At 37.2% G+C, this 26,930-nt stretch overlaps 1 protein-coding gene across 6 annotated transcripts in view; it reads left to right on the top strand.

Moving 5' to 3' along the window:
- Positions 1 to 26,930, top strand: part of B3galt1 (beta-1,3-galactosyltransferase 1) — a 548,045-nt gene that overhangs the window by 24,520 nt on the left and 496,595 nt on the right. The window contains exon 1 of one of the 6 annotated variants that reach the window (XM_029536531.1): positions 3,753 to 3,846. The exons of the other annotated variants lie outside the window; for them this stretch is intronic. The gene's annotated coding sequence lies outside the window, so the exon portion shown is untranslated. Of the gene's footprint in view, positions 1 to 3,752; positions 3,847 to 26,930 lie in introns of those variants that run through there. 6 annotated transcript variants of the gene reach the window in all.

Consider the following 26,930-nt stretch of genomic DNA (forward strand, 5'->3'; position numbering starts at 1 on the left):
GTTCCTCTTTCTCCACAACCTCGCCAGCATCTGCTGTCACCTGAGTTTTTAATCTTAGCCATTCTGACTGGTAAGATAAATGATTGAGTCAGTTCCTACCTCCCAATCATCTCTTAGTCTCCTACTAGAACACTGGTGTTTGGGAAGGGAAAATTAAAAATTAGCTTTTATTTCAGTTCTGATTTTTTTATATAACATGACATTTTTCTTTAGTTTTTGTTAGTTTTAATTTTATGTGTGTTTTGCTGCACGTTTGTATACATACCTCATGTGTGCCTGGCGCTCTCAGATCCTTAAGCAGAGAGTTAGACTTCCTGAAACTAGAGCTAGAGATGGTTGTGAGTCATCTCTGGGTGCCGAAAATTGAACTGGGGTCTTCTGGAAGAGCAACAAGCATTTTGAACCACAGAGCCGTCTCTCCAGTTCCTATACGTTCCTAGAAAAGGAAATCAAGATTTATAGTTATTTAAGTTAAACTTTGCTGATCTGAGTTATCCTCTTCAGTTAAAGAAAATAAACCAGTTCAATGTCATTCTTTGACCCCGGGAAAAGGAAAGCATTCTGCCTCCAGTATCCCCGTGTCCCTACGTTTCCTGGGCTCGAGGCCAGGATCCCTGTGGGCTGTGCTTGGTGCACATGACCTAGAGACTTCTTGAGTGCAGAGACTGTGAAAAAAAAAAAGACTCTCTGACAATAAGCCCAGAAGGAAAGCAAGTTAGAAACAGAAGAGTGGGCTCCGAGTATCCCAGAAGATGTACGCTTCAGTCTGCAGGGTGCCAGTTGCCGTCCAGAAAAACTTTTATTTTTGTTACCTTTGCCCTCGGAAGAGCATAGACCAGCTCTATTTATAGCTTAGAAAGAGGAGACTGACTTGCAGGCAGGTCAAATGGGCATTGGAAAACTTCAGCATTAGAAGCCATTGGCTTGCTCTGGGATGGTTTTAGGACTCTTTGCAAAGAATAATAATGGTCAGGACAGGCTGAGGGCTGACCTCCTTTTGCTCATGGTTCCAGTGTGGAGTGCATTAGGAATGAAGCCAACACTAAGCTTCGTGACCTTGATTTCATTTCTACGGGAGGCAGATCTGCATGTAACCCTCCCTAAACCTTTAAGGGAATTCTAGACCTGGCCTCTCTTTCTGCACACTAGTTAAATTATCTATCTATCTATCTATCTATCTATCTATCTATCTATCTATCTATCTATCTATCTATCTATCTATCTATCTATTTATTTATTTATTGTGTCACCGACGATAGCTATAGTTTCTTCCCAGAGAGCCTGGGTTGAATTTTCTCATGGGCTGGTCTGGATACAACTGTACACATATTCTGCAAAATCTTGCAGTGAATTTTTATCAAAAGCCTGTGCAGAGGAGCAAATGATGATCGTAAGTAATTGTTTCCTAAAACAATAGTCATTGTAATCAGAAAGCAGAGCAATACAAAGAAACTTGTATAAGTCACATATTGAAGTTTTTAATTATTCTAATACAGGCCATACAGGAATAACAACCTCATTAGCTTTTGTCAAGAAAGACAAAAAGAGGGGCCAGGAGAGTTTACACAGTGACTACAAAGTGCAAAGAGTTCTTGCAGAGAACCCAGGTTTAGTCCACAGCACTCATGATGGGAGCCTCACAACTGCCTATAACTCTAACTCCAGCACACACATGACACACACACACACACACACACAGACACACAAACACACAGACACACACAGAGACACAAATAAAAGTTCTCTCTCTCTCTCTCTCTCTCTCTCTCTCTCTCTCTCTCTCTCTCACACACACACACACACACACAGAGATGCACATGCACACACACATATACACATGTTTTTGCCACCAAAAATGCAAATGTAAAACAATATTAATATTCCTAGTTATATCTGCAAGAAGCTTCTAATGTTCTATTTTCTTTAAAGAAGAATCTTTGTGATACCCACAGACATTTTAATGATTGATGATGATTAATCAACCACAGTTATGACATGCCAAGCCCTGTGCTGATCCCCTTGCTAGTATTAATGCATTGGATCCTCCAAACAATGCAGTGCCTCAGCTTTATTATCAGATGCCAGCCTGGTTGGCAAGGACACTTGGTCATTCACTTGCCTTGGGATCCATGATTTGAAGTCAGTACATTAGACTCTCGTGTTATCATGATTAGGCATACTACTTATTTTGTGGCAGAAACACAATAGTACCCGTCCTCAGTTAATTTTGAGATTGTCCTAACATTATGAATTTATTCTCAATTTATGCAATTCCACTGCCTGAGCTCGCTTTTAAGACTCCATCTCTGCAGGTCTAGTTCAAGGTTTACACCCACAGCCCAGAGCTGGGCATTGCTGGACCGCCATGATGTTCATTCTTCCTCTCCTCCCCCACCCCTCGCTCCCCCGCCCACAAACAGAAGCACGAAAGCATTTTCACAGCACTTTAATCTCCCCTGCAGACATTACAACCTGATGTCATTTGACTGTGGTTTTTGAAAACAGCATTTAAAAAATCAATAGGAAACATTTAGGCGAATATGTGAGGGTCATGCAGTCACACGTTGTAGCTATCTGTGAAGCTATCTAGAAGCTTTCCACATCATGTTTAATTATATTTGCAGGTGAAAATGTGTGCCTCCTTTCAAATGTCCTACACAAGGAAGAATATCAAATCATCTGCTTAGGAAATTATGCTAATTAAGGAAGAAAGAAAAGTGAACCAAGACAAAAACTCTTAGGTTGTGTAGACATATCTTCTCAGCTCTCCATGCCGACTGCACCCTTTCCTATTTTCCAACAATCGTGTTTTACTATTACACACACACACACACACACACACACACACGCACGCACACACCCATGTACAAGAGAGATAGAGAGAACACGGTACTTTTTTCTGAATCTATCTTTCTCTCTTTAAACCGTGATCTCTAGTTCCATCTGTTTTCTTAGATATAATCTTATTCTTTATGTCTGAATAAAACCCCACTGTGTATATTTATACTCAGTTTTTGTGTCCTGCTCCTCCATCTTTGGACAGCAAGATTGATTTTGTATCTCGGTTACTCTGAGAAGTGAAGCAACAAGCCAACACAGAGGTTTGTCTAAGAGAGGCCAGGATTCTATTGGCTACGTATGGAGAAGTGGCAAGAGGTAGACCATGAGGTGGTTCTACTTCTACTCAATAGTGATTTCTACAGTGGCTGCCTTGATTTGCATTTCCACCTGCAGTGCAAGGGCCCCTTTAAAAGGGTGACAACCTTGAGCCACCATAAAATGATAGGTGTTTCTTACATAGAATAACAGAGGCCCATGTAATAGTCCACTAGATTGAGCTATGTGGAGATTACAGCACATTGTTTTTTCAATTAAAAAAATACGTACCACTCAATATTTGCAAATATTTGTTTAATAAGAGAGAATACTGATACTAGGGATTCTCATCGGAGGTATTATGTGGTTTTAGAATATAAAATTGTGAACAGATCCAATGGCAAACATAATTTTCCCTAGTGAGATGCTTACACGACCCTCTGATTTTTTGTTTGCTGTCTTTGGACACGAAATGGGCAAGTCAGAATTGGATTATTTTGGCCATTTAAGCATACCAGTACTTGTGAAATGGCCTCACTTTTATGAGCAGAAATACTAATTTTCGGCTTATCCTCTTCCCTACTATGCTTTGAAGAGTCAGCCTGCTAGATGCCGTTTCCGAGCTCCAGCTGGAACACATCAGGAAATATGATTAGTAGCTGACTCTCTAAACCTAACCCAAGCAGAGGAGCGTTGTGATTGAGATTCAGCTCCCAGAGAGTGTGAGATACAACCCACAATTATTTTCAGGTACGAAAATTTAACAATATGAGCTTTGAAGGTTTGAAACTTTTATGAAATAATTAAAGCAAATGTAATTAGTCCATAGATAAATTCGTGCCTAAAATAATGGCTTATAAGTCTACTTCAATAAGCAAAGGATGTCATTTTTCCATAATGAGTGACATAATTTCAAATCTTGCTTGAGTAGTATTTAGGGAAATTAAAATCAGTTACTTGGGTATTACTTTGCCAAGGGAGCAGGTGAGAGACCCTAAGGCTTAGGATGACACAGCTTTATTTTATTTGCTGCCTCAAAAGGTTTGTCAAAAGAGGGTTATACGTTTTCTTTCCTTCCTAGAAGGCCTGTGACAGCTGCATAGCTGGCACCTGGGAAAATTGATGCCCTGTCTGAGTCCGAAATGCTGGCATTCTTTTTAACCTTGGTTTTTAAACTGATTATTTAAAAATGCAAGTTCACTTTACTCTTCATCAGTAAAATGGGGCACTTAAGACCAAATCTCCAGTGGTAGAATTCATGCAGTTCCTTGGGCCGAGTGTTGTATTTCCTTGCCATTGGAAACAGAGCCAATCAGAGAAGAATTCATCATTCTGGCAAAAGTACCCATTTCCATTTTGTAACCATTGTACTATCTTCAGAACAATGCCTTTATTTTCCTTTTCCCGGTCATTTTTTTTTCTTTTTGTAAAATGAAGGCAAGGCAAAATGAAACATTATTATGGTTCCTGAAGCTATCATTGCTGCATAGGAAAAAAAATAAATCTTTATGTGACACATTGGTGCGCATCTAAGGCAGGCAGCAAGGCTTTCCCTCTGTTCAGTTGCTTGAGACATTGCTTCAGCAATAGAGGTTATAGAGGTCAGGGTCTAGTAAAGGGTCGAAAATGCAAGTATTAAAGGTATACAGTTGAGTGTTGAATGCGTGTTGGATATGTGAAAGGGGGATTTTTAGTGATTAATTATGTATCCCAACTGCAGATGAGTGTGGGTCCTGTATCATCAGAGGTAAAAAGCCAGTGTGTGTTTAATGTATTCAGAAGAATCCATTTCATTGTTTTGAGTAGGTTGATATTTAATGCATGTTCGGTTAAATAGATGAATGGTGTCCTTCAGCAAGGAGGGCTTGTTTGATTGTTCTGAAGCATGGTCTGACTGTATGCCCCTGCTTGGTCTAGAACTTGTGATGTAGACTTGCCTTGAACTCATAAAAATCCCCTTGCCTCTGCCTTCTGAGCCATGGGAATGCATGCTTTGTTAAAAATGGAAATTCCTTAGAAACTTAGCAGGTGAGCAAGATAATTATTCACATGCTTGAAGGATTGAAGGTTTTTATTATTATTATTATTGTTTGAAACTTTGATTATACTGTTTTCTCAGCCTTAACACTGGAGCTTGGTTCGTCCGTCCATTTGTTCGTTCACTTGCTCTTTCTTCTTCCTTCCTTCTTTCCTTCCTTCCTTAGTTCATTCCTCCTTCCCTCCCTCTCTCCCTCTCTCTTTTTTCCTTCCTCCCTTTTTTCATAAAATAAGTGTGATTTTGTGTTTCCACTTTGTGTTAAATGTCCCTTACCTCATGGTTTACCTTTGGTTCTCATTCAGCATCTGAACTTTATTTTTCCTGAGTTGCATATTTGTGCCTATCCTTTGCATATGGCATCTGTGACCCGGCTCTCCAGAGTCCCACGCTCACTCTGGAACTTGACATCGGCTCCGTTGCCTGTTTCTTTTCTTAACCTGTGGTCTGTGAGATTTTCTTGCTGGTGAGAATTAGAAGAAACAATCCAGGCCACCCACTCTTTCCCCATGGCTTATTGCGACAGATATGCATGTAACTGGGCTTCAGCAGAAGTTTTTGAGTGTAATACTTTCTATAGTATTCTGGCTTGAAATGCCCTAGTATTCTGCTTCAACATGAACATTAATATTGATTCCAAATATAATTAGCCACTAATCAATATACTAAATCTGCTTGTGGGGCTCCTACAGAATATGGTCAGAATTAATATACTTATGGTGTTTACAAACTTATTAAGAATATTAAATTTATTATAAATTTAATAGTTGGAGTTGACCATAGAGTTTGTATTTGTATAAAAAAAATCTCAGATATGTAAATGGAAGAATCTTTATCTCTGGACTTCCTTTCTTGTCTTGACTACTTCAGTTCATGACATTCAGTTCACAGTGCAAGGTACTTTACATTATGACAGATAATGAACTGTCAGGTTGATAATGGCAAGTAATCATTTATTCATGGATTTCCCAAATGGCATCAGGAATGTGCCTAGCATTTTCTCCGGCTGCTACCTTGTCTTTGTTATCGTTGTTAAACTTTCTTTGTGTGTTGAGATTAACTAATAGCAGCATGGTTTATGACTGATACCCAAAACCTTTATTTTTCTCTGATCTTTAAAGCAAGGAGATTAATTTTATGAGGTAAATGTAACATACCAACATGTTATAAAAAAAAATTGCTGAAACAGTATCATGAGAAGGTTTAATTATGTCGTCATTTTCTGAACTCCCGGGGGTAGTTCGGTGTTCGTGAAAGAAGACTGACAGAATAAAAAAAATGACAAGTACCCAGATGTATAATGTATTGCAGGAGAAATGACAGAACGTAATAACAGCATTCTATTAATGATATACCTGACCTCCACTGGCTACAGCAAGGAGCAGGCAAGGTCTGGTACAAGAAGCCACTGTCCGCTATACCCATTGTCAGATACAGCTTCTCTTTAGGATTCAGGATGGAAGATGAGCATAAAACGTCTTGAATCAATGGCCCTGTAATGGAGTTCTGGCCAGGTAGCATTGCTGGTCAGAATACCATGTTACCAGGCAGTTTCTATGAAGATGCAAAAATCTTGAACATGGTTCAGATGACACACCTGCATTAATCTTTGTGTGTGTGTGTGTGTGTGTGTGTGTGTGTGTGTGATATGCATGAAAGCATATGGCTGCCTGACCAGCAGTGTTACCTGGCTAATATTTTATATAAGAACCTGTGAAGCCCCTGTGTCTCATACTGCCTCTGGTTTCTAAAAAAAACTATATTCATGGATATAAGCGTTCTGAAAATCTTAAGGCCAGCGTCACTATGTCACACAGTGAGATGCCTCTCTCGACCTGCACTGCACTTAGTGATGGAGATTTTATCAGAACTATGTTCAAATTTCTTGTAACTTCCTAGAAACTGCCTTATAACATGGACTGGCCCTATGAGGGTCCCATCTTGACAACAGCTCGAGATTTGGACCTAGAAAATATCATGCATAATTGGTGGTTTGCAGCAGGAACTAGGGGAGAACTCAGATCACATAGCTTTTTCAAGATTGCATGGATGACATCAACTAAAATATCCCAAACCATGGTGAAATTGGCAAGAATATAAAATGACTTGCTTTCTGAAAGCTGCATTTGGTGTCCTTAAGAAAAATTCTTTAGGTGTAAGGAGCCTTTAAGAACCCTCACAGGGTGAGATCATTGCAGGTTATGTCTCATTATATCCATACTTCCTGGGTAAGCCTTGATATTACTTTTAATTAGGTGGTTTGATATGACTTGCGTTAGCACTAATTAGTATATTATAATTAATAAAATTTAGCACATGTCAAATGCATATCTCATTTCAATTCAGGGTATTTGGGTACTTATAATTAGTGTATTAGTGACCCTCAAAAATGACTTACACAGTATCCAGAAAGTAGCTTAATGGTAGCATGGACCATTTGACATTTGGCTGCCTTTAAGATTAGTATGGATGGAAAACTAACCATCTGTTATCGCTTCCTCATCTTCTTCTAACAGGAATAATAAGGAGGAAAGTAAAGGGACTTTATTCACTTTTAAGTAGTCCCTGCAAGGTGATTTAACCATGCTTTATAATTCATTATGTTAAAGACAGTTGATGAAGCATGAAGCAGTCATTTCTGAAGTTAGTTTTAAAGGAGGTCATGAGCGATTTTCAAGTTTTTAAATTCCCTATAAACTCAGTTCTGAAATAAAAATGTATGTGTCTATGAATATATATATATATATATATATATATATATATATATATATAAAATCTTCATAGTAAGAAATATTTTATTACTTAGATGTTTATTGGAAGAAGAAGTTAAAATGGGCAATACAAATAATATAGAGAAGTCGATGGCCCTTGAATGAAGTGCAATGTTCTCTCCTCCTCTTTAACAAAATACAATTTTAGCATAACTCTACGAAAAAATTTATAAAGTTGTTTATAACAATCAGTTAAAATATGGTAATAAGGTGAACACTGGGTTGCTTTTATAACTTAAAGTATTTCAATATAATCAAAAGGTTATTTGTGCAAAGTAACACTTGAAGCATCTCTTGCAAATTATATTACAGATATGAGATTGGATCTCGTTGATTGTGGCTAAATAATTTCCTTAAGACTATTTTCTCTTTAAGTTCCAAATGATTGGATTCTGTAATTTCATTTTTTAAGTATTTGCCCTCAGCTCATGTTCTTGGTTTATTGGATTCACTGTTGCAACTCCAGTACACAGTTGCTTTGCTAAGGCACACATGCATCTTATTTCTGGTTTTATATTTCAGCTTTAGGTATAATCTGTAGCTTTCCTAACATAATTAGCTCTCTAGGCCAAGTTCCCTTCTCTTTAAATAGCTCCAAATACATCTCATTACCTCTTAATCCTTGGTTTGTTTTCCCAAAAACCTTCCCAGAAGAGAAAAAAAGAGTAGTATAGCTGATTCTCTTCTGAAAAATGAACTGGGTTAGGGTTCTGTTCCTAATAACAATTCTATAGAGGCCATCTATTAGTTTAATATAGGAGTTTTATTCATATCAGAAAAACTACCAGGCAGTGGTGGCACACACCTTTAATCCCAGCACTTGGAAGGCAGAGGCAGGCGGATTTCTGAGTTCGAGGCCAGTCTGGTCTACAGAGAGAGTGTCAGGACAGCCAGGGCCACATAGAGAAACCCTGTCTTGAAAAACCAAACCAAACCAAACCAAACCAAACCAAACCAAACCAAACCAAACCAAACCAAACCAAACCTACAAACAAAAAATCCTCAACATGTTCCTACTGTCTATAGCTTGGCATGCTAGAAATAAATACTATTGTAATCAACATTTTAGAAGTTAACACACACGAAAGTGTATAATTCCTGTTTATCTTTTAAAAACCATAGTGTTTAAGTGTAATTTTAGTGTGACTAAAAATTAGAAAGTAGAAATTTTGATGTAAGAGGAAGTGAGGTGTTAACCTTTCATTCCTACAGCGTTTCAGCTTAGGTCGGGTGTTTCACTAGGCAGTCCAGTCTCTGGTAGGATCTTAGCAGGATCTACAGTGAGAATCCCACTGGGAATCTACCTCTACAGTGGTATGGCCACAGAAACCCACTGGCTGAAGTAGCTTCCTATAGGCCGAACATCCTTTTGGAGGTCTGGCCTGGGGTCAATGTTTGGTGGCCTTTGAGGGTTTATCCTGAAAGATAAGTTTAAAATTCAGAAGACAATTGTTCTCACAGTCATCACCAAAGGTTAAATGATTAGCTGGCATTCAACCTCACCTTATAGGACCTTGCTGGTGGAGTACTTGAGGGTAGCTTGAGGGCATTGACCTAGGCCTAGTTTCTCTCCATTGTGAAGGGCAAGCTGTTCTGTGCCCACCATGGACTGTTGTTTAATTTTTTGATTCCTTTGTTTGGGTTTGCAAATTATGTAGACTAGCTTAAACTCCTGTAACCTTTTCTTATCCCGCTCTTATAAAGTATAGATGCTTATTAGTAATCACTTTGCATCTTGTTACCTTTAGTTCCATTACTACAAAAACCTAGAAACTGTTAAATTCTGTCAGAGTAGTAATTCTAACATTCCTTAAATCAGCAGATAACTTATAAAAATCTTTACACTTCTAAACCTTTACTTTAAGGACTTACATGTAGGAATTTTTCCAGAACTTGGCCTAGGAGGCCCAGCCAACTCTAAAGTCTGATTGTAGCTACACCCTGCTGAACATCCACCTAGAAATAATTCGTTTTCAGACACTAGGACTTTGATGTGAACAATGAGAATCTCATGATTCTTCTCAGACAATCTAAGGTTTACTCCTCCCTCTGAAGCAACCTCCACCTTCCCATGCATAGGAAGGAGCAAGGTGAGAAGTCCGATCTGGTTAGAGGTTAGAGGGCTCTGGTACAGACTCACTCGAGGTTTGACTTATAACTACAGTTGGTGTGAAGTTTTCCTTTAATTTTAGCTGAAAAACATTCTCTAATATTTAAAAGCCAAGAGATTCTGTTTCTATGGCTTCTGATAATGCTGTTACTGGGGGCGTCTAGATGATACAAGATAAGGATTTCAATATATTAAATTATTTCTACAGAGAGATCATTACTCATTCTCTAGTATCCAAACACCACACACACACAGACACACAGACACAGACACACAGACACACAGATACACACACACAGATACACAGACACATACACAGAGACACATACATACAGAGACACACACAGACACACACGCACAGACACACACACACAGACACACACACACAGATACACAGACACACAAACACACACACAGATACACAGACACACACACAGATACACAGACACACACAGAGATACACAGACACACAGAGAGACACATACATACAGAGACACACACAGACACATAGATTTTTTTCCTCTTACATATACACATTTTCTAAAAATACTTGAAATTTGAAGAAGTACTTGGCTAGCTGAATTTTCTGTATAATTTGACTTATCTCTAGCAATAGAAATTAATACTTGATGTGTATAATATTTTAGACTGTTGAAATAGATTTATGGATTCACTTGATGTTAGGGTAACAATGGGAAAAATTATGATGAGTATACTTCTTGAGTTTTAGATGTGTGTTCCTTGAGTAATTTATGCCCAGAGATATGTTATGTTCATAGTTGTTGTTTTGGATATCCATGCTGAAGTTCTCAATTGTATGCATGTATGTATGTATGTATGTATGTATGCATGTATGTATGTATGTATGTAATTTATTTATTTATAGCGATGTAAAACTGATGTCCCTTTGAATTCAGTTGGTTTTAAGTAGAGTACTAAAATAGCTGTCAACCATCCACATTTGTTTTATCAATTTACTATTAAGAAACAATTAATTTATTCATCTCATTGGACAAAATTATCTGGTCTCACAAGAATACCATGTTTCTCTTATGCCTCGTGGAAAACTCTGAAAATCAAGCAGAAAATGGGTTTCATGCTTCTATTGCATTCTACTGACTAGTATGGAGCAGGGCAGTGCTGGGTTAGATATTTTCCAGATTTGTTTTAAAATATTTCATCCCCACACAGCTTTGTATTTTTATTATTTTTTAAAGCCATTGAGTCCTGTCAGTGTTGCCTGTATACTCTTAGGTTTGTAGCCATCCATGGGGACATATTAGACCTATGAGGAGCCACACCCTTAAAGAAAACATCTGTTAATCACCAGTAACTCTCCAGCTGGACACTTCCTGCTTCACCTCTCCCACTAACCACTTCCATGAGGTTTTTCCTGGCTTGAACTTTTACATATCTGAGCTTGATGTCATAACAACTGTGAGTTCATATGTGCAGTTCCCCAATTGTATCCAACCCACCCTACCATCCCACTGTTTTCTGGTGGTCATCCATTATCCCTGGCTCTTACAATCTCCCACTCCTCTTCTGTAAGGTGTTCCCTGAGCTCTTGGAGAAGGGGGCACTCCCAGGCACATCTTTCTTAGGCAAGTCATTGTTGTAGCTCAGCGGCTTAAAAGCTGGATAGGACTGATGACTGCATGTCGCCTCCTGGACCCAGCACAGCACCTCTACCACTAACACAGCTAGCCCACAGGGAGGACGTTTTCAGATACTACCAGCTTGCTTTCTCCAGGTTCAATGACTCGAGTATGTGATGTCACAAAATAGGGTTTTTCGGTCATGTTCTGGAGGATCACAAAGAACAATGGCTTTCAGATAGTACAGATGGCATGATAAATGTCCAGGACATTGGCCACTCATGTAATAACATCATACATAACTCATTAATTTTTAGGTAACAGGTCTGGTTAGGTAGCAATAAAAGGGACAAGGTAAGAATTTATAACTTTAGGAATAAATGATAGAATTGTTATGTTACTTTCTCTCTCTCTCTCTCTCTTTGTGTGTGTGTGTGTGTGTGTGTGTGTGTGAGAGAGAGAGAGAGAGAGAGAGAGAGAGAGAGAGAGAGAGAGAGAGAGAGAGAGGTGGCAGATGTCCCTGTGCAAATGGAAGGTGAGACTATAACTTGCTGAAATCTCTATTCTCCTCTGACTAAGTGTGTCCTAGAAATTGAACTTAAGTCATCAGGTTTCATGCAATCATCTCTCATCTTTGTCTGATGAGCCATCTTCCAGTCAATGAGTTGCTCCTTAACCAAGATAGAACTGTGCAAGCTCTGTAAAATCAACTATAAAATGAATACATTGTAAGTTTATATGCGTCTATGTTAAAAGGTCTAGTAAAAATTCAACATAGAATGAAAACTTAAATTTTAATACATACTATTAAAAAGCATGATCTTTAGCATATGTAAAAATCTCCTAATAAATAAGGCGCTACAACCATAACAAATGAGACATGAGACAATACCAGCAAATTGGTCAAAATATAATAGCTAATTAACATAGTGGTGAGAGAATAGAGGAAAAGAAACCACTATAAAATGTGGCTGGTATTTAATTAGTACTGTCAGTTTTGAGTGAATTTTCTCAAATTGTAGATGTGGATAATTCTTCCTTGCAATTCCACTTTTAGGTATCCACTCTAAAAATTTTTGCATGTGTGGGAAAAAAGAAAGAAATTCTTGCTAGAATACTCTAGTGAGATATCCACAGTAAGATTGGCAGAATCAGCAAAATAATAGAAGCACACAGATGTTCATGGAAGTCTGTAACAAAGACTGTATGTGTCATCACAATTAAGTTTCAAAACAAGCATGCTGAATTTCAAAAATCAATTTGCACAAGGTATTTCAACATACAATCTCATCTTAAAAAGTTTATATTCCAACAAAATTGCTGTGCAGTACATTACAAATTCAAAACCATTTTCTTTTTTAGATGAAAGGAAAGAATGGCCATGGCTAAAGACCATTAAGATGGCACGAGATGCGAGCTCTGCTACCAAGAGTTCCCTTTGGCCTTGGACCTCTGCTTCTCTTGTTAGCCTTAACTCAAGCATTCCATGTACAACATACTTCCAACTCCCATTGAAGCTGTTTCCACTGGGAATACATACTTTCCACTTTAAGATTCTGCTGCATTCCAGGCCCTGAGCACCAACTCAGGATGTAGAAAAGACATCAGGTTCCTCCACTGGAGCCCTGGAATGACAAATACTAAACCCAAGCTAGTAAATAAATGTACCAAGAAGGATTAATATACAAGAGCCTTCACCTGTACTCACAGTATCTTATTCATTGACTTGAGTCAACTTGCAATGTTTTAAAAATGAGGGAAGGTACACTGGTGTTTGATAATATTTGTCTTCTGTTAGTCTAAAATAGTAAAAATGAGAGTTTCAGTTGGAAACTAGAAAGTTAAAACAATGACATTGTTCCATTTCCCGAAAGATGAAATAGTTCCTAGTAGGTCAAGACTTCTACTAAATGCAAATAGAAACCCAATTTCTACAAATAAGAATAGGAGAGACCTCTGAGAGATGAGCTAAGAATCTGCAATGGTCTGTGTGTGGGGTTATCATAACTGCACACATAATACAAGATATAAGTATGGTAGGATCAGGCAAAGGGCCACTACTAGCAATTTAGAAGCACTGGCTTATCCCAGTGCCATTGAGTTTAGAAATGAGGATGGAATTTGAGGACTCAAACACATGTATTTTCTAACTCTGGCTTGGCCTGGATTCTGAAGCTGCACAAGTGTTATGCAAAAGCTGTGGGAAAGCAGAATGCTTTTCTGACCCTGGTGTTTACTGCTAAGAGTGAGATGAGAAGCTGAACTTTGAGGATGCTGGTAGAATTGATGACAACTGATATGATTGTGTTCTCTTTACGGAAAGGGCCATTATAGATCTAGGTATAATTAAAAACCACTCCTCAATGTTTTCCTTTTGAAATGCTGCAGAGAACATGCAGCCTGCCTCTGAACACATTTTTTTTTTTTTTTTTTTTTTAAATCTGAAGCTACACAAATCAGGATCCAAAAATACTAGGTCAAAGAAGGCTAAGAGAACATTAAATATTTGAAGAACATCAGGGCTGAGTAAACAAAAATCGTCAAGCATTTCCAAAGAGATTCATAAATATTATCTTTCTAAGTAAAAGACAATTCAGAAGGATACTGAAGTCTATGAAGAAGGCCACTCAACTTTCAGCACTGAGACGATCAGTGTCACCACACACTCTCTTTATCAGCTCTAACAGAAGAAAAGAAAAACATACTTTGGTAGTCAAAGATAACAACTTCTGGAATCTCAACCATTTTATATTTGCACTGTACAATACCTAATATTTGAAAAATTATGATGAATAAGAAAGAAAAGTTTGGAATTGATATTTAAAAAAAAGACCTCAGACAAGTCAGTTATTGCTCAGCCAGTTTCAATTTGAAAATAGCTCTGTGATTAAGCTGTTTCAGGTCGCAGGAGAAATAGGAGGGGAATGAGACAACAGATTCATGCCTTGATTCCTCTTTCCCTATCAAACCAATCAAATGGAAGCTGACATTAATACCTCAATGAATAAGTTTAACAAGCAAAACAATGTAAAACCCAGAGTTTGAGCTAGGGCATTAAAGATATCCAAATGGAACTGCTGTTGAAATGAAATGGGTAGAAAGACATTTGAAGTGTGTGTATATGAGGGGAATGAATAATATCTAAGCAGGTCCACAACACTGACTTACCCTGATTAGCCCCATAACTTCCAAGGCATGGAGTGTGTTCTGAGCAGAGTCGTGACTTGTAATCTGATGCAGTTAACATATTTGTTTACCATTTCATTTAGAAGAGAGGTTGGGGATAGGGAAAGCTAGAAATGTAGATCGCTTGGCCCTTGGATCCATTCCATTAGGGGGAATTCATCACTCCATTAGGCAGGAATCCATGTGACATGGACAATAAGTAGTGTTGGCTATGTTCATCTCACATTCCCCCTTCCAAACTTTTGTGAAAACTCAACATGTCCCAAGTCCACTCTACACTGTGTGTTGATGCTGAGGCTGGCCATGGTTACATATCTTGTGGACATTATCACAGTGTGTGAAATCTTCATTTCATAATTAATTTCACTACCTCAGAACTATGTCTGGACTCATGAGAGCTTGCTCCAAAGGGGAGACAAAAACTGACTAATGAGGTCTCTGATAGTCCAAACCCAGGCCACCTCCAAAGAATATTCAGGGTTTATTCTGCCAGAACAAGTTTCTTGTTCTCACTGGTTGAAGCACCATGAATATTATACCATTTGAAAATCTTCTTGTATATCATATGTACATAGGAGTGCATTGTATTTATGCTAATTTTTGTGAGTTTGTATCCAGCTATGTTGCTGAAACCTGGTGGAATTTTTTATGGATATATATATATATATATATATATATATATATATATATATATATAATCATATCATCTGCAAATAGAGATACTTGGACTTTTTTCTATCCTCCTGATCGCCTTCAGTTGTCTTAATGCTCTATATTAAATAGTCATGGAGAGAGTAGACAACCTTGTATTGTTCCTGATTTTACTGTAATTTATTTTCAGTTTCTATCCATTTTTTTTTCCTTGAGACAGGGTTTCTCTGTATAGCCCTGACTATACTGGAACTCACTTTGTAGACCAGGCTAGCCTCAAACTCAGAAATCCGCCTGCCTCTGCCTCCCAAGTGCTGGGATTAAAGGTGTGTGCCACCACGGCCGGCTCAGTTTCTCTCCATTTAAGTTGATGCTGGCTATGGGCTTGCTGTAAATTGCAATTGTATGTTTAGATACATCCCTTGTATCTGTAATTCTTCCAGGACTTTTATCATGAAGGCGTATTGCATTTTGTCAAAGAACTTTTCTATATATAATGAGATGATCAAGTGTTCTTTTTTTGTACAGTGTATTATAGTGGATTACATTTATTGATTTTCATATATTGAACTATCCCTGCATCTCTAAGATGAAGCCTGGTTGATCATGATGAATGATCTTTTTGATGTGCTTTTGGATTCAGATTGCAAGTATTTCAAACTTTGTAGGATTACTCAACTGGTATCTGATTTGACAGAAGGCCCATTCAATGAGATACAACACATACCTGATAATTCTCAGTTGAGTAAGAACCAAAGATGAAATAGCCTATTGACCTAAGGTAAAACAAAATACTACTGGCAAAAAATCAGAGAAACAAACAAACAAACAAACAAAAATCAGTCATAATGATCATCTTCTGTACTCATTGATCAACATCGTATTCAGCCATCATCAGAGAGGCTTCCTTCTACAACAGGCGGGAACAAACCAGAAACTCACAGCCAGACGTTGAGCAGAGAGAAATAGACACCCAACTGTGAATGAGCTGTCTCCATCAAACTCCTCTTGTCAGAACTCAGGTAATCACACAGAAGTGGAAACAGAAGGAGTGTGGGAGGAGAGGGGACGGAGGATACCAGGAGAACAAGACCCTCTAAAACAACTGAGCAGATGGGAGGGTAGGCTGGCAGGAGTAGAGGGAGGGGAAACGGTATTCAGATTATATTCTATGCAGAAAGAATCTGTTTATATATATGTCCTTTTATACATAGTTCTCTCTCTCTCTCTCTCTCTCTCTCTCTCTCTCTCTCTCTCTCTCTCTCTCATCCAATCTGCCAGATTAGGAGAGAGACAGATGTAGCTAAAAATCAATGCATAAAGTAGAGGATACATTTGAGGGTGCCTGCCAAGGTTACACACCCGATATTGATTTCTTTTCATGGTATATTGGTGAATGCCGAACTATATGTACAATTCTTCATGTACAGGAGAAGCCAGAAGGAAAAGGGTGTTAGATAGGGAGTTTGTGTTTACTCGTTATTAACTCCCCGCCCATGGTTTTACCATTTGATTACAAAAAGAGGGCATAGCAACTGTAACTAAACAGCATGTAACTGTAGTGTGGATGTGGCCATGACTACCTGGGGAAGGTGCCTTTCCTATAAAAAGTGGAATGAAAGGATGTGTCACTGTAGATATTGGGAATAATTGAAATTCACTTAGCATGCTACCACATTGACATCTTATTTTGATCATGTGCTCATAATCAACATCCTTTTCCTTCTTCCTTGTGCTAATCAGACATTCTGAAATCAAATTAGACTCAGGACCTGCGTAGATGAATACAGTGACAATTGAGCAACTCTCCTTGGGGATGTTGTTAATCTTGGGGCAGAGTGACATGCTAAGTGTCTGTGAAGAAGCAGGAGAGAGAGGGGGTGGAGGGAGAGAGAACTTCACTGATACTGTGATAACTGTCAAGCCGGGGAAGAGGATACAAGTTTCAGGAAACTTCTGGCCAGCAATGCTGCCATATGCCTAGCATTCTACTGGGAGGCAGGAGGATTGCAGGTTTAAATTTAACCTAGACTACATAGCATGATCTTGTCCACACAAAGAACTTCTATATCCAACTAGGGGAAATAATTGTTTCTTAATTGTGGAATTATGATTTCTAGTGAATTGCCATAAGAAATATGATATCAAAGTTAACATACAGAGCATGTAAGTTTATGATTTATTTAAAATACCTGTGAGAATTAATCAAAATTTGTATTCAGGTATTAAATATGGGGAAATTATCTAAAATATCAATATTTTTGAAGACCATGAAAATATTAAAATACAATTCAAAATTTAACTTTAGTGAAATATTTGTCAATTTTAGGAATAAAGAAAATATTATCTTTAAAAAACATTGCAATAAACATAATTAAAAATATAGTCCAGTCATGTGTTGTAATATCACTGAAGGCTATACCTTAAATGCTGAAATAATTTAAACATTGAGTTACTCAATACATTTATAAATATGCCTTCCTTAATCCTAAAAATATTAGAATAATATATTATTTTATGTTTTGTTTTATTTTGAGACAAAGTTTTTTGTGCCCTGGGTGTCCTGAAACTCACTGTGTAGACCAGACTGGCCTTGAACTCACAGAGATCTGCCTGCCTCTGCCTCCCAAGTGCTAGAATTAAAGGTTTTCACTAACACACATGGCATGGAAAAATAATTTGAATAATATACTTAAAGCAAAACTGTTGGTTAGGGGAAAGATTAGTCATAGCCAGGTATAAGATACTGTGTCAAAGTTTGTTAGGATCTTCTTATAAAAGGTTAGATTACATAATGTTCCTGATTATGACTTGTCTTATATGAGGACTGGCCTTCATGGTTTTTGAAGTCTACTAGATGTCTGAAAATAACAAAATTCCATGCAATGGCAATGGTATATATTTCTCTTATAGCTAATGCCCAGCTCCCCCTTTGGCATCCATTCTGTCACTATTAAGTTTTATATTATGAAGTCATCCAAATTAACGATTAGAAGACCTACTTACTCACAGGATGTTTTGTAAGAACTTACCACTGACAGTTATTAAAGTAAACACTAAGAATGGGCTACACAGATTACTAACTCTATTTTGGAGTTCATTATTAGAGAACTACCAAGGAAAGGATGACTGTATCTACTGAAAATGGACTGAGCTTGCTCAGCGAATGGCTGAAGGGAATTCTGTAAGTCTCCATGTTGTCCTTATGAGGGGGAAGGGTTTTCAATGATTAAATCAGAATCTTTCAAGCAAGAGGATGGCCCAAAGGTTCTTGGCAGCATAAAATGTATTGAACCCCTAGGAACCCCTCATTAAATAGGTAATAAGCCAAAACAACTAAGTTACGGAGACCAAGAAGCATCTGCTGTAGCAATCAATGCAGCAAAAGTAATACACAGGCACAGGAAGAAGGAGAACAATCACTTCATCTCATCATTATTTCATTATGAGCTAAACCAGTTTGAGGAACAAGTCAGGAAATATACAGATGGGAAGATCCTCCCAAGACAGTTCAGCAAGTAGGCCACAATTGGCTTTAGGAAGATGAATTTAAAGAGAATGAATATTTTTGTATGTGTGAAAGGCTTGGACATGACTCAATTCTGAAATGAGTCCTTTGAAGCACGTGGCAGGAAAAAACTGTAAGTGACTGGTATAAGAGATTGGCCTATCAACCTTCAGAGCCTGACACTACTGTAGCTTCATGGAGCAAGTGAGGGACAATAGTCATAGAAATAACTTATACGTATATGGCACTTGATACTGAACTTGTCATAGAGCATAGACAGGCTGGATATGTGCTCTCATTCAGCTTCAGTCCCTCAGGAGACGCCTCTGCCTCTAGTATCATGCAGGAACACACTCTCTGTCTAAATGCATATAAAATGAGGAGCAATCCTAGATCCAATGTGACAGCAGACTTGACTATTAATTCAGATGGGAAAGGAGCAGCTCCAGCTTATTCACACTGACTAATGGGGGGCTTTAAGTTTTGTAAAGTCTTAGATACAGACATATCAAAGTGTGAGAAGTATCAAACAGTAGATGGCCATGGAGAGGGATAAAGAAACCTGGATGTGGGTATATAAAAAAATATTTGAGTTTTTGTTTTATACTACTTTCTGTCTAAATAATTTAGTTATTCAGAACTCCTTTCCTAGTAGCATTATGTGTGTACCTTAACTAAAGTTCAACAAACCATTAAAGCTATTACAACAGAAAGTCCAAAACAGTGTAGAAGAAAGTGAAAGCAAAGATATTAATTTCTAAACTGGTGACATTTCCTTAGTTCTCTAAGAGGTAAGAATTTTTTAAAAGAAACTATATTCAGATTTCATGATAAAAATACCTACTGGTTCTACAATTGTGACAGGATATATCTGTTTCTAAACTCACCCCAAAGATGAACAAGAGTCACTGTTATATTGCCCATGGAGGGGCACTCATGGGGAAGCTCTTCCTATCTTTCGTCAACCTTTCAGAGAAGCATGGAACCTGTGCTTCATCCCGTGCAGAGAATGAAGGCAAGACTCAGAACATCACACAGTGATCCTAAACTACTCTACTATTCAGTAGAAGAGCAAGTTCACTATCAATATTTAATTCATTATTATTATATTAATACCTAATATGACTGTGTAGGTGAATGATATTAAGCATGATAAATGAGTGTATTTGAAAATGGGATTTATATAAATAAAAATAATTTTATTTTAGAGATACTGTTCTAGAATTTTGCTAAAGTGCAAAGAAATTAAGCATTCTAATGTTTCAATGTTTATTAAAAAGTATTTGTTTAGTGCTTACTATGTGCCAATTACTGTAGAATGTGCAGTTAATGAAGGGCACTGATCTTGAATGAGATACCATGCTCAGAGGAATTGGAGAAACTCGGTTCATAGAAGTAACCCTCACTAGATTTTTTTTTTTTTTATGATTTGTGTCTTTTGATAAGAATTGAGGGTACACTTCTTCCAAAGGCAAGAATAGCCTGTATTCCAGATATACAGTTAATTTTTATCCCAAGAAATAATGATGTGTAAATGAACTGGTTAATTTTAGTTTAAAATGTCCTAAAATGTGAGAAAAATCATATCTATATCGAGCACTCCCACATTTTTCCATTGGAGATGGACTCTGGCCTTCACAAAAGGTGAGAAAAAGAAAGCTGATCTAGTCATGTGTGCTTTGTTGAACCTGCAGAGATGTGCCTGCAGAGCTCAGCAAGACCCTAATTGTGCCATTTCTCCTTTGTATCCTCTGGCATTGAGCGGATCTGTCTCACATCGGGTTAACCCAGAGGAGACAGCAGTAAAATATATTTCCAGCCATACTAACAATTGAATTGAACACTGAATAGTTACATTAAAAGCTTGAATTTGAGCTTTAAAGTAATGTTTTAAAAATGCAGAATCAGTAAGAGTTACAAAAATGGTGATTTTAAAATGATTGCATTGAACACAGTGTTTTGTTTTCTTCCCTTGCCTCTCTTAATTTCTTCAAGAACAATTATAGCTCATCATTTCTCCTTTTCCCCATTTTAGAGAGAAAAGATAAAGTTTCCTTTGTGAACTTTGCTTGGAAAACTGAGACCAAAAGCAATTCCTGCTGCTGGACACCGTGCTAGAGTGATGCTTGTATTTTTATTTTATAGTAGACAAGACATGAATCCACATCATCTAAAAACATAGAAAAGTATTAGATGAGCATATATGTAGATACATACATATATGCACTGCCTCTCATATATACATGTGTATTCTACATCTGATAAATCCTTATAGTATAGGGAGTTGTCTTGTCTTCCCATGTCTTAAGGAAACAAAGTAAATACTTTGTTCCTGATTTGTCAGTTCTTTCCAGTTTAGCACAGTGTCCCAACTCTAATCCTCTCATATATATAGATACTTGTTTGTGGTCTTTATCATTTCAAATAGGTGATCATTCAAAATGTTATTCATTCCTATAGATATTTTTTAGTGAATCACTTTATATCACATTTTTATTTTCTGCATCAATTTCAGTAGAAAATAACCCTTCTGTAATTTATGTTTAGAGGAATGTACACAGAACACTTAAACATTGTCCCGTTCAGGGTATACCTCCCTTGGACTTAGTCGGTTTGGGGCTCTGCATAGTTGCTATATTTACATATTTATATGCATTTGCATAGTGTATAATTTCCTACATATATATCCTTTTTTGACATACTTAAAATAGCCCATAGTAGGGATGGAGGTGATGGCTCAGCAGCAAGAGCACATACTGTTCTGTCAGAGGACCAGAGTTTGGATTCCAGCACCCACATCAGGAAGCTCACAAACACCTTAGCTCAAGAACCAAGGGATCAGACCTCCATTTTGCTTCGCTGTTGTGGGTTTCTTTATCCACAAGTGTGTATGCATATGGCCGCAGACACATGCACATATAAAATAATCAAAAATTGAAATAGCCTATAATAAAAACAAGATTTTTCCTTATAATTTCTTAAAGATAGTATAGTTATAACATGCAAGCATGTCTAAAATGTTCTACGCATGTCCATAGAACAGAAAAATGCTAAAATATTTGAATAATAAGAATGTATATAATTGAAGAAATATTTGGAATTAAGCCACTTATTTGAATAATGCCAAAGAATGTTGAGATGGCACTTCATTAGCTACAAAGATAGAAAATTTAGAGTTATCATAGTTTGAGACAAACAATCTTAAAGGTCTATTTCCTTTATGTATATAAAAATAGAATAATACATGTAATATCAACTGCTTGAATAATTCCTGACTTTCTAGTGAAAGCCATCTTTATCTGTAACAAAGTCCACTTTATCTGTAGCTAACAATTAGCGATATGATATTTACAGGTATCATAACTAATGCTGTGATCTACCTGTCATTATGTTAGCCAGAGAATTGTAAGATCACAAGAAAATAAACCTATTCACTATTTCCTTTGAAAAATCTATATCATCATGACATTATTGACACATATTACCTGAATGCAATTATTAACTTTCAGTGAAGTTATTACCAATTAACCTAGTAGATAATATTGATCAAATGATAATTACCAGATAGTCATTCCAAGCATATGTTTTCTATAGGAATTATTGGCACTTTAGACACTGGAAATCAAATTGTGGCAGAACCTCACAAATCCAGTGTACAGCCACTCCATGTAGGCTGCTCCATCTTTCCAAATAAACTCAGTTTCTCTTCCTTTGTTCACCAGGAATTTCATTTTTAAATTAATTAATTAATTTACATTCCAAATGCTGCTCTCCCTCCTGGGCCCTTCATCATACCTCTTTTCCAAACCCCATCTCCCTTTCCTCCGAGAGCGAGAGCGTTGGCTTCCCACCCGTCCTGACTATCTCCCCACTCTGGCACATCAAGTCTCAGCCTGATTAGGCACATCCCCTCCCACTGAGACCAGACAACCCAGTCATGAAGACTGAGCTGCCTGAGTGCACTATATGTCTGTAACCAGGGATATTTTGAATAGAGAACCCTTTGTCCTGACAACAGTCCCTAATTCTTGGGGAGGAAGTAGTGTACCTGACCTCAAGAAAACATTGGGAGTCTTTTACTGTTTCAACTCATGGCCTCTGAGAAGCTCATGAACTCCTACTGCAGGGACTGTCCTTTCTGAAGGGGGTGTGAACACCGCTATCGCTCTAATGAACTGGTCATTATCTTTCCTTGTTTCTGGTAAGTATGTTTGACGCTCTAAGCTGAAAGGGGTTCTTTTTGTGAATTATAAAATGGGAAAATGAATTTATGCATACACCCTGTCCCCTACCCAGGCTCTGAGTGATTTAGAATTTACCAGACTTGCTTAACTTCAAAGTAGCATGACACCATCTGAGCTAGTGCCAGTTGACCATGTAAGCAGTAATGTGGACTGAAATCATATATGTGGCATGCGTAATTTTTTTGCGGCTATGAGTTTTCCACTTTTCTCTGTAGACACCGTTTATTCCCGTTACCAGAGAGAAGGAAAGAGAATAGTCCGTATATCTAGAGATCTTGATATCTAGAAAACTATAGTGTAATCATATCTTTGGAAACCAGCATTGTGCTTACTTTACAGGTATATTTTTTTGTATAATTGAAAGACGTGTCACTAGCTTTAGAACATGGCTGACTTGGGTCCTCTTGCTATATCTAAAATTCATTTACTGTGTAGTCATGGACATTTCTTCTTCTTTTTTTTTTTTTTTGTAAAAAATCTATTATCTTCCATGACCTAGTTATCCTTGTGTTTTAGAATATACTTTGTTCTGTCATGTAAAATATATTTGAGATACATCACCTCTTGCAACACTCTCAGTAGAAGAAGTTACATACTCTATAAAGACGCATCTGACTTATAAGCCATTACAGGCATGCTTATGTGCATTTATGCAGTTTCTTTGTTTTTCTCAAAAGTTTTGTCTGTATTACATAATAGTGTTTTATCAAGGCAGTGTTATTTTGGTTTTATTTTCATACACTAGTTCTAAAAAATAGCCAGACATACACTTGGTAAGATTTATTGTTGAACATCTTAAGACATAAAATTGGCTAGAAATAGCAAGCATTTGATAAGAGACCAGCACGAAAGCTCATAGTTAGTGACCAAAACCCAATGTTGGTTTTTCTTCACCATATCTTAAAGGATTCATTCTAACTCTGCTGCTCCAAATATAATTTCTAATCAAGTTTTCTTATGTAAGGGAAAACTTCTTGGCATTACAGATTATTTTCTTTTATTCATGATGTGAAGCATTCACAATTCTTCCAGAATGTTAACCTCTTCATTCTAAAGCTACTGAATACAGAAAACTTTTCCAGATCAATCCATCTGAACATACTACCCTCTTTCCACAACTCTTTTATCATATTCTACAGACTTTTTATGATAACTACCTTTCTACTTTGAAATATAATTATGGGCCCCATGTTTCACCTTTCCTAATATATGTGAAAGCTCCTTTAAAGTGGGGCACACACTTGACAGCTTATATGTCTCTGCAGTAGTCAGTTATTTAGTTTTGCACCTAGTAGTAAACCCACATTCTTTTTTTTTATTGAGAAACTGCTGCTATTTCATATTTCCAGTCCAAGATATGGATATATGTAATTAAATAAAGTTCCTCTTCTTTCAGTGTGTATAATACAGTCTGTGAAGGTATATTTTAGGGATATGCTTGTGTTGGTATTGCATTTATGTCTTTCAGAAGGAACACATTCATAAGGAGCTACTGACAGCTCATATCTTCTGCAGGACAGAGAGTCTATTTCCTTTAACAGCATCACCCTTGGAAGGTCAGCCATGCTTCAGAGGATAGCCCTAGACCCATAAATAGATGGGCAATACACATTAAAGTCGCTGCATCATTTAGAAAAGCAGGGCATGCAGTTGGGAAGGGGAGGTAGGTGGGAATCGATATCAGAGGAGATAGAGAGTAGTTGGAGGTCTCAAAGTCTCGAAGAATTAATAAAAATATTATATTGAAAACTGTAAAAACTAAATGATGAGAGGGATACATTCATAATTAGCATTTATAATTAGTATTCATAATTAGTATTCTGCACAAGCATTTCTGTGCATCTTCCTTTGATGAATTTTTATTAGAACATGCACATGCTCATTGCAGTTTGTATCTCAGACTTGTGATTTTCCTGTACAGATTATGTTGAAGAGATGACTATTGAAATCATGCCATAATTTTAATCAGTGTATACTATAAATGGAATATAAAATATAACTACCTTTATAAAATGATTTGTATGAATACAATAGTAAATACTACTAAATAGTAAAGCTATTTCTATGCTAGTGACTAGCAGTGAGTACTAATCAACGTTTTCACAGGGATATCAAAAACATTTGACTTCCCATATTTAAACCTTAAGCAAAAATGAAATCAGAAAGCAATTTAAATATTTCAAAGCTGACCAGAATTGTAATATGAAGGAACTCAGCTAGCTACTCATTTATGCTGAACTTTTTGACATATACTCAAATATTTTGAATCATAGTTTATTCCTTACTTGAAAATGGATATAATAGCACATGGCCTGCCTACTCTTGAGTTTCTGGGAGGTTTGCTTGTGATCACATAAGCCAAAGGACTTTCAGACTCCGAACGCTTATTAAAACTGACAATGATGCTGGATGCTAGTCTAAGAAAAATCGATCATGTGTCTGAGGGAAGTGTCCACATAGCCCCATGCCCTTCCTCTGCTCCAGCTAAGAACTTTGTCCTTGAGAAACACTGGCTGACCGCTTCATCAACCCTGTAGCATCAGAAGAGCTGAGCACAGACGGCACATCCCTGTCCCTCAGTTCCTGGTACATATACCATTCTCAAAAGTACTTACTATGTGTGCACAAAATGTTAGGAGTAGCACGCCCCCACCCCCCAGCAGCTTGGATCCTGTGGAGTATAAGTTAGGGTTAGAAAATTATAATACAAAGAGGGCGTATGGATTCATGCTTCTAGTACTAACCATGGTTGATCTATACTTTCCCCCTCTTGTCCCAAGTAAACATTCTATCTTTCAAGTGAAGTAGGCATGTTTTCTCTTCTTATGTGGATTTGTGTAAGGGATTCTTTCATGGTAACTCTTATTTGCCTTTTAACATTGACTACCCTTATGTGTTACCTTCATCCTGGTAACTCATGAAACAATACTATCTTAAGCTGCTAACATTTTGTTATATCATTAAACATTGTATTGTAAGTGGTTTTGCATAGTCTGAGTTATAACATGTTCGTGAAATGGCATGCTTAAACAGTATTTGTGCTATTTTCTTCTATAGTAAAGATAACATGTGTCTTATGATAATAAAAAAATAAAACTTTGCAATTTTATGTTAATTTTATTTAGGGCAAAAAATAAACAGGAAGTCTGACTGTCAGACAGGCATGGCTTCATGAAGAGACATTTAGTGTGGCAAATTAAGTAAGCACACAAATATGTTGAAGGAATGATTAAGACGGAAGATGTGTTTAGTATTCAGTGACATGTTTATTTTTCTGAATTTTCAACATGTAACAAGTATCATGTTGATAAAATAAAATAAGGTGAAAGGTGAGGGGGAGAAATCTTGAGGAACAGGAAATGATTGATATCTTAATATTATTATTGTTGAATTTTCAGTGCTACAAAATGAAGCTTTTCAAATTAAAAAATAATTTATGACTGTTCCTTTATTACTTTATTAGTTTATTAAGATATATAATTGGCTTATTTCTCTATTTGATATAGATCTGTCTTGTGGAGTTTGTCACTGTGTCAAACTACTATGTTGCTAATTATCCTGCATGTGTGAATTAGTTCAGTTATATCGGAAACTGAGCTACAAACAAAGGAGACTAACAGGGTAATGCCAGAAAGATTCTGCTGAAGGGACCCTGATATAGCAGCCTCTTGTGAGGCTATGCCAGTGCCTGGCAAACACAGAAGTGGATGCTCACAGTCAGCTATTGGATG

The sequence above is a fragment of the Mus pahari genome, chromosome 3 (genome assembly GCF_900095145.1).
Source record: "Mus pahari chromosome 3, PAHARI_EIJ_v1.1, whole genome shotgun sequence".
NCBI classification, from domain to species: domain Eukaryota; kingdom Metazoa; phylum Chordata; class Mammalia; order Rodentia; family Muridae; genus Mus; species Mus pahari.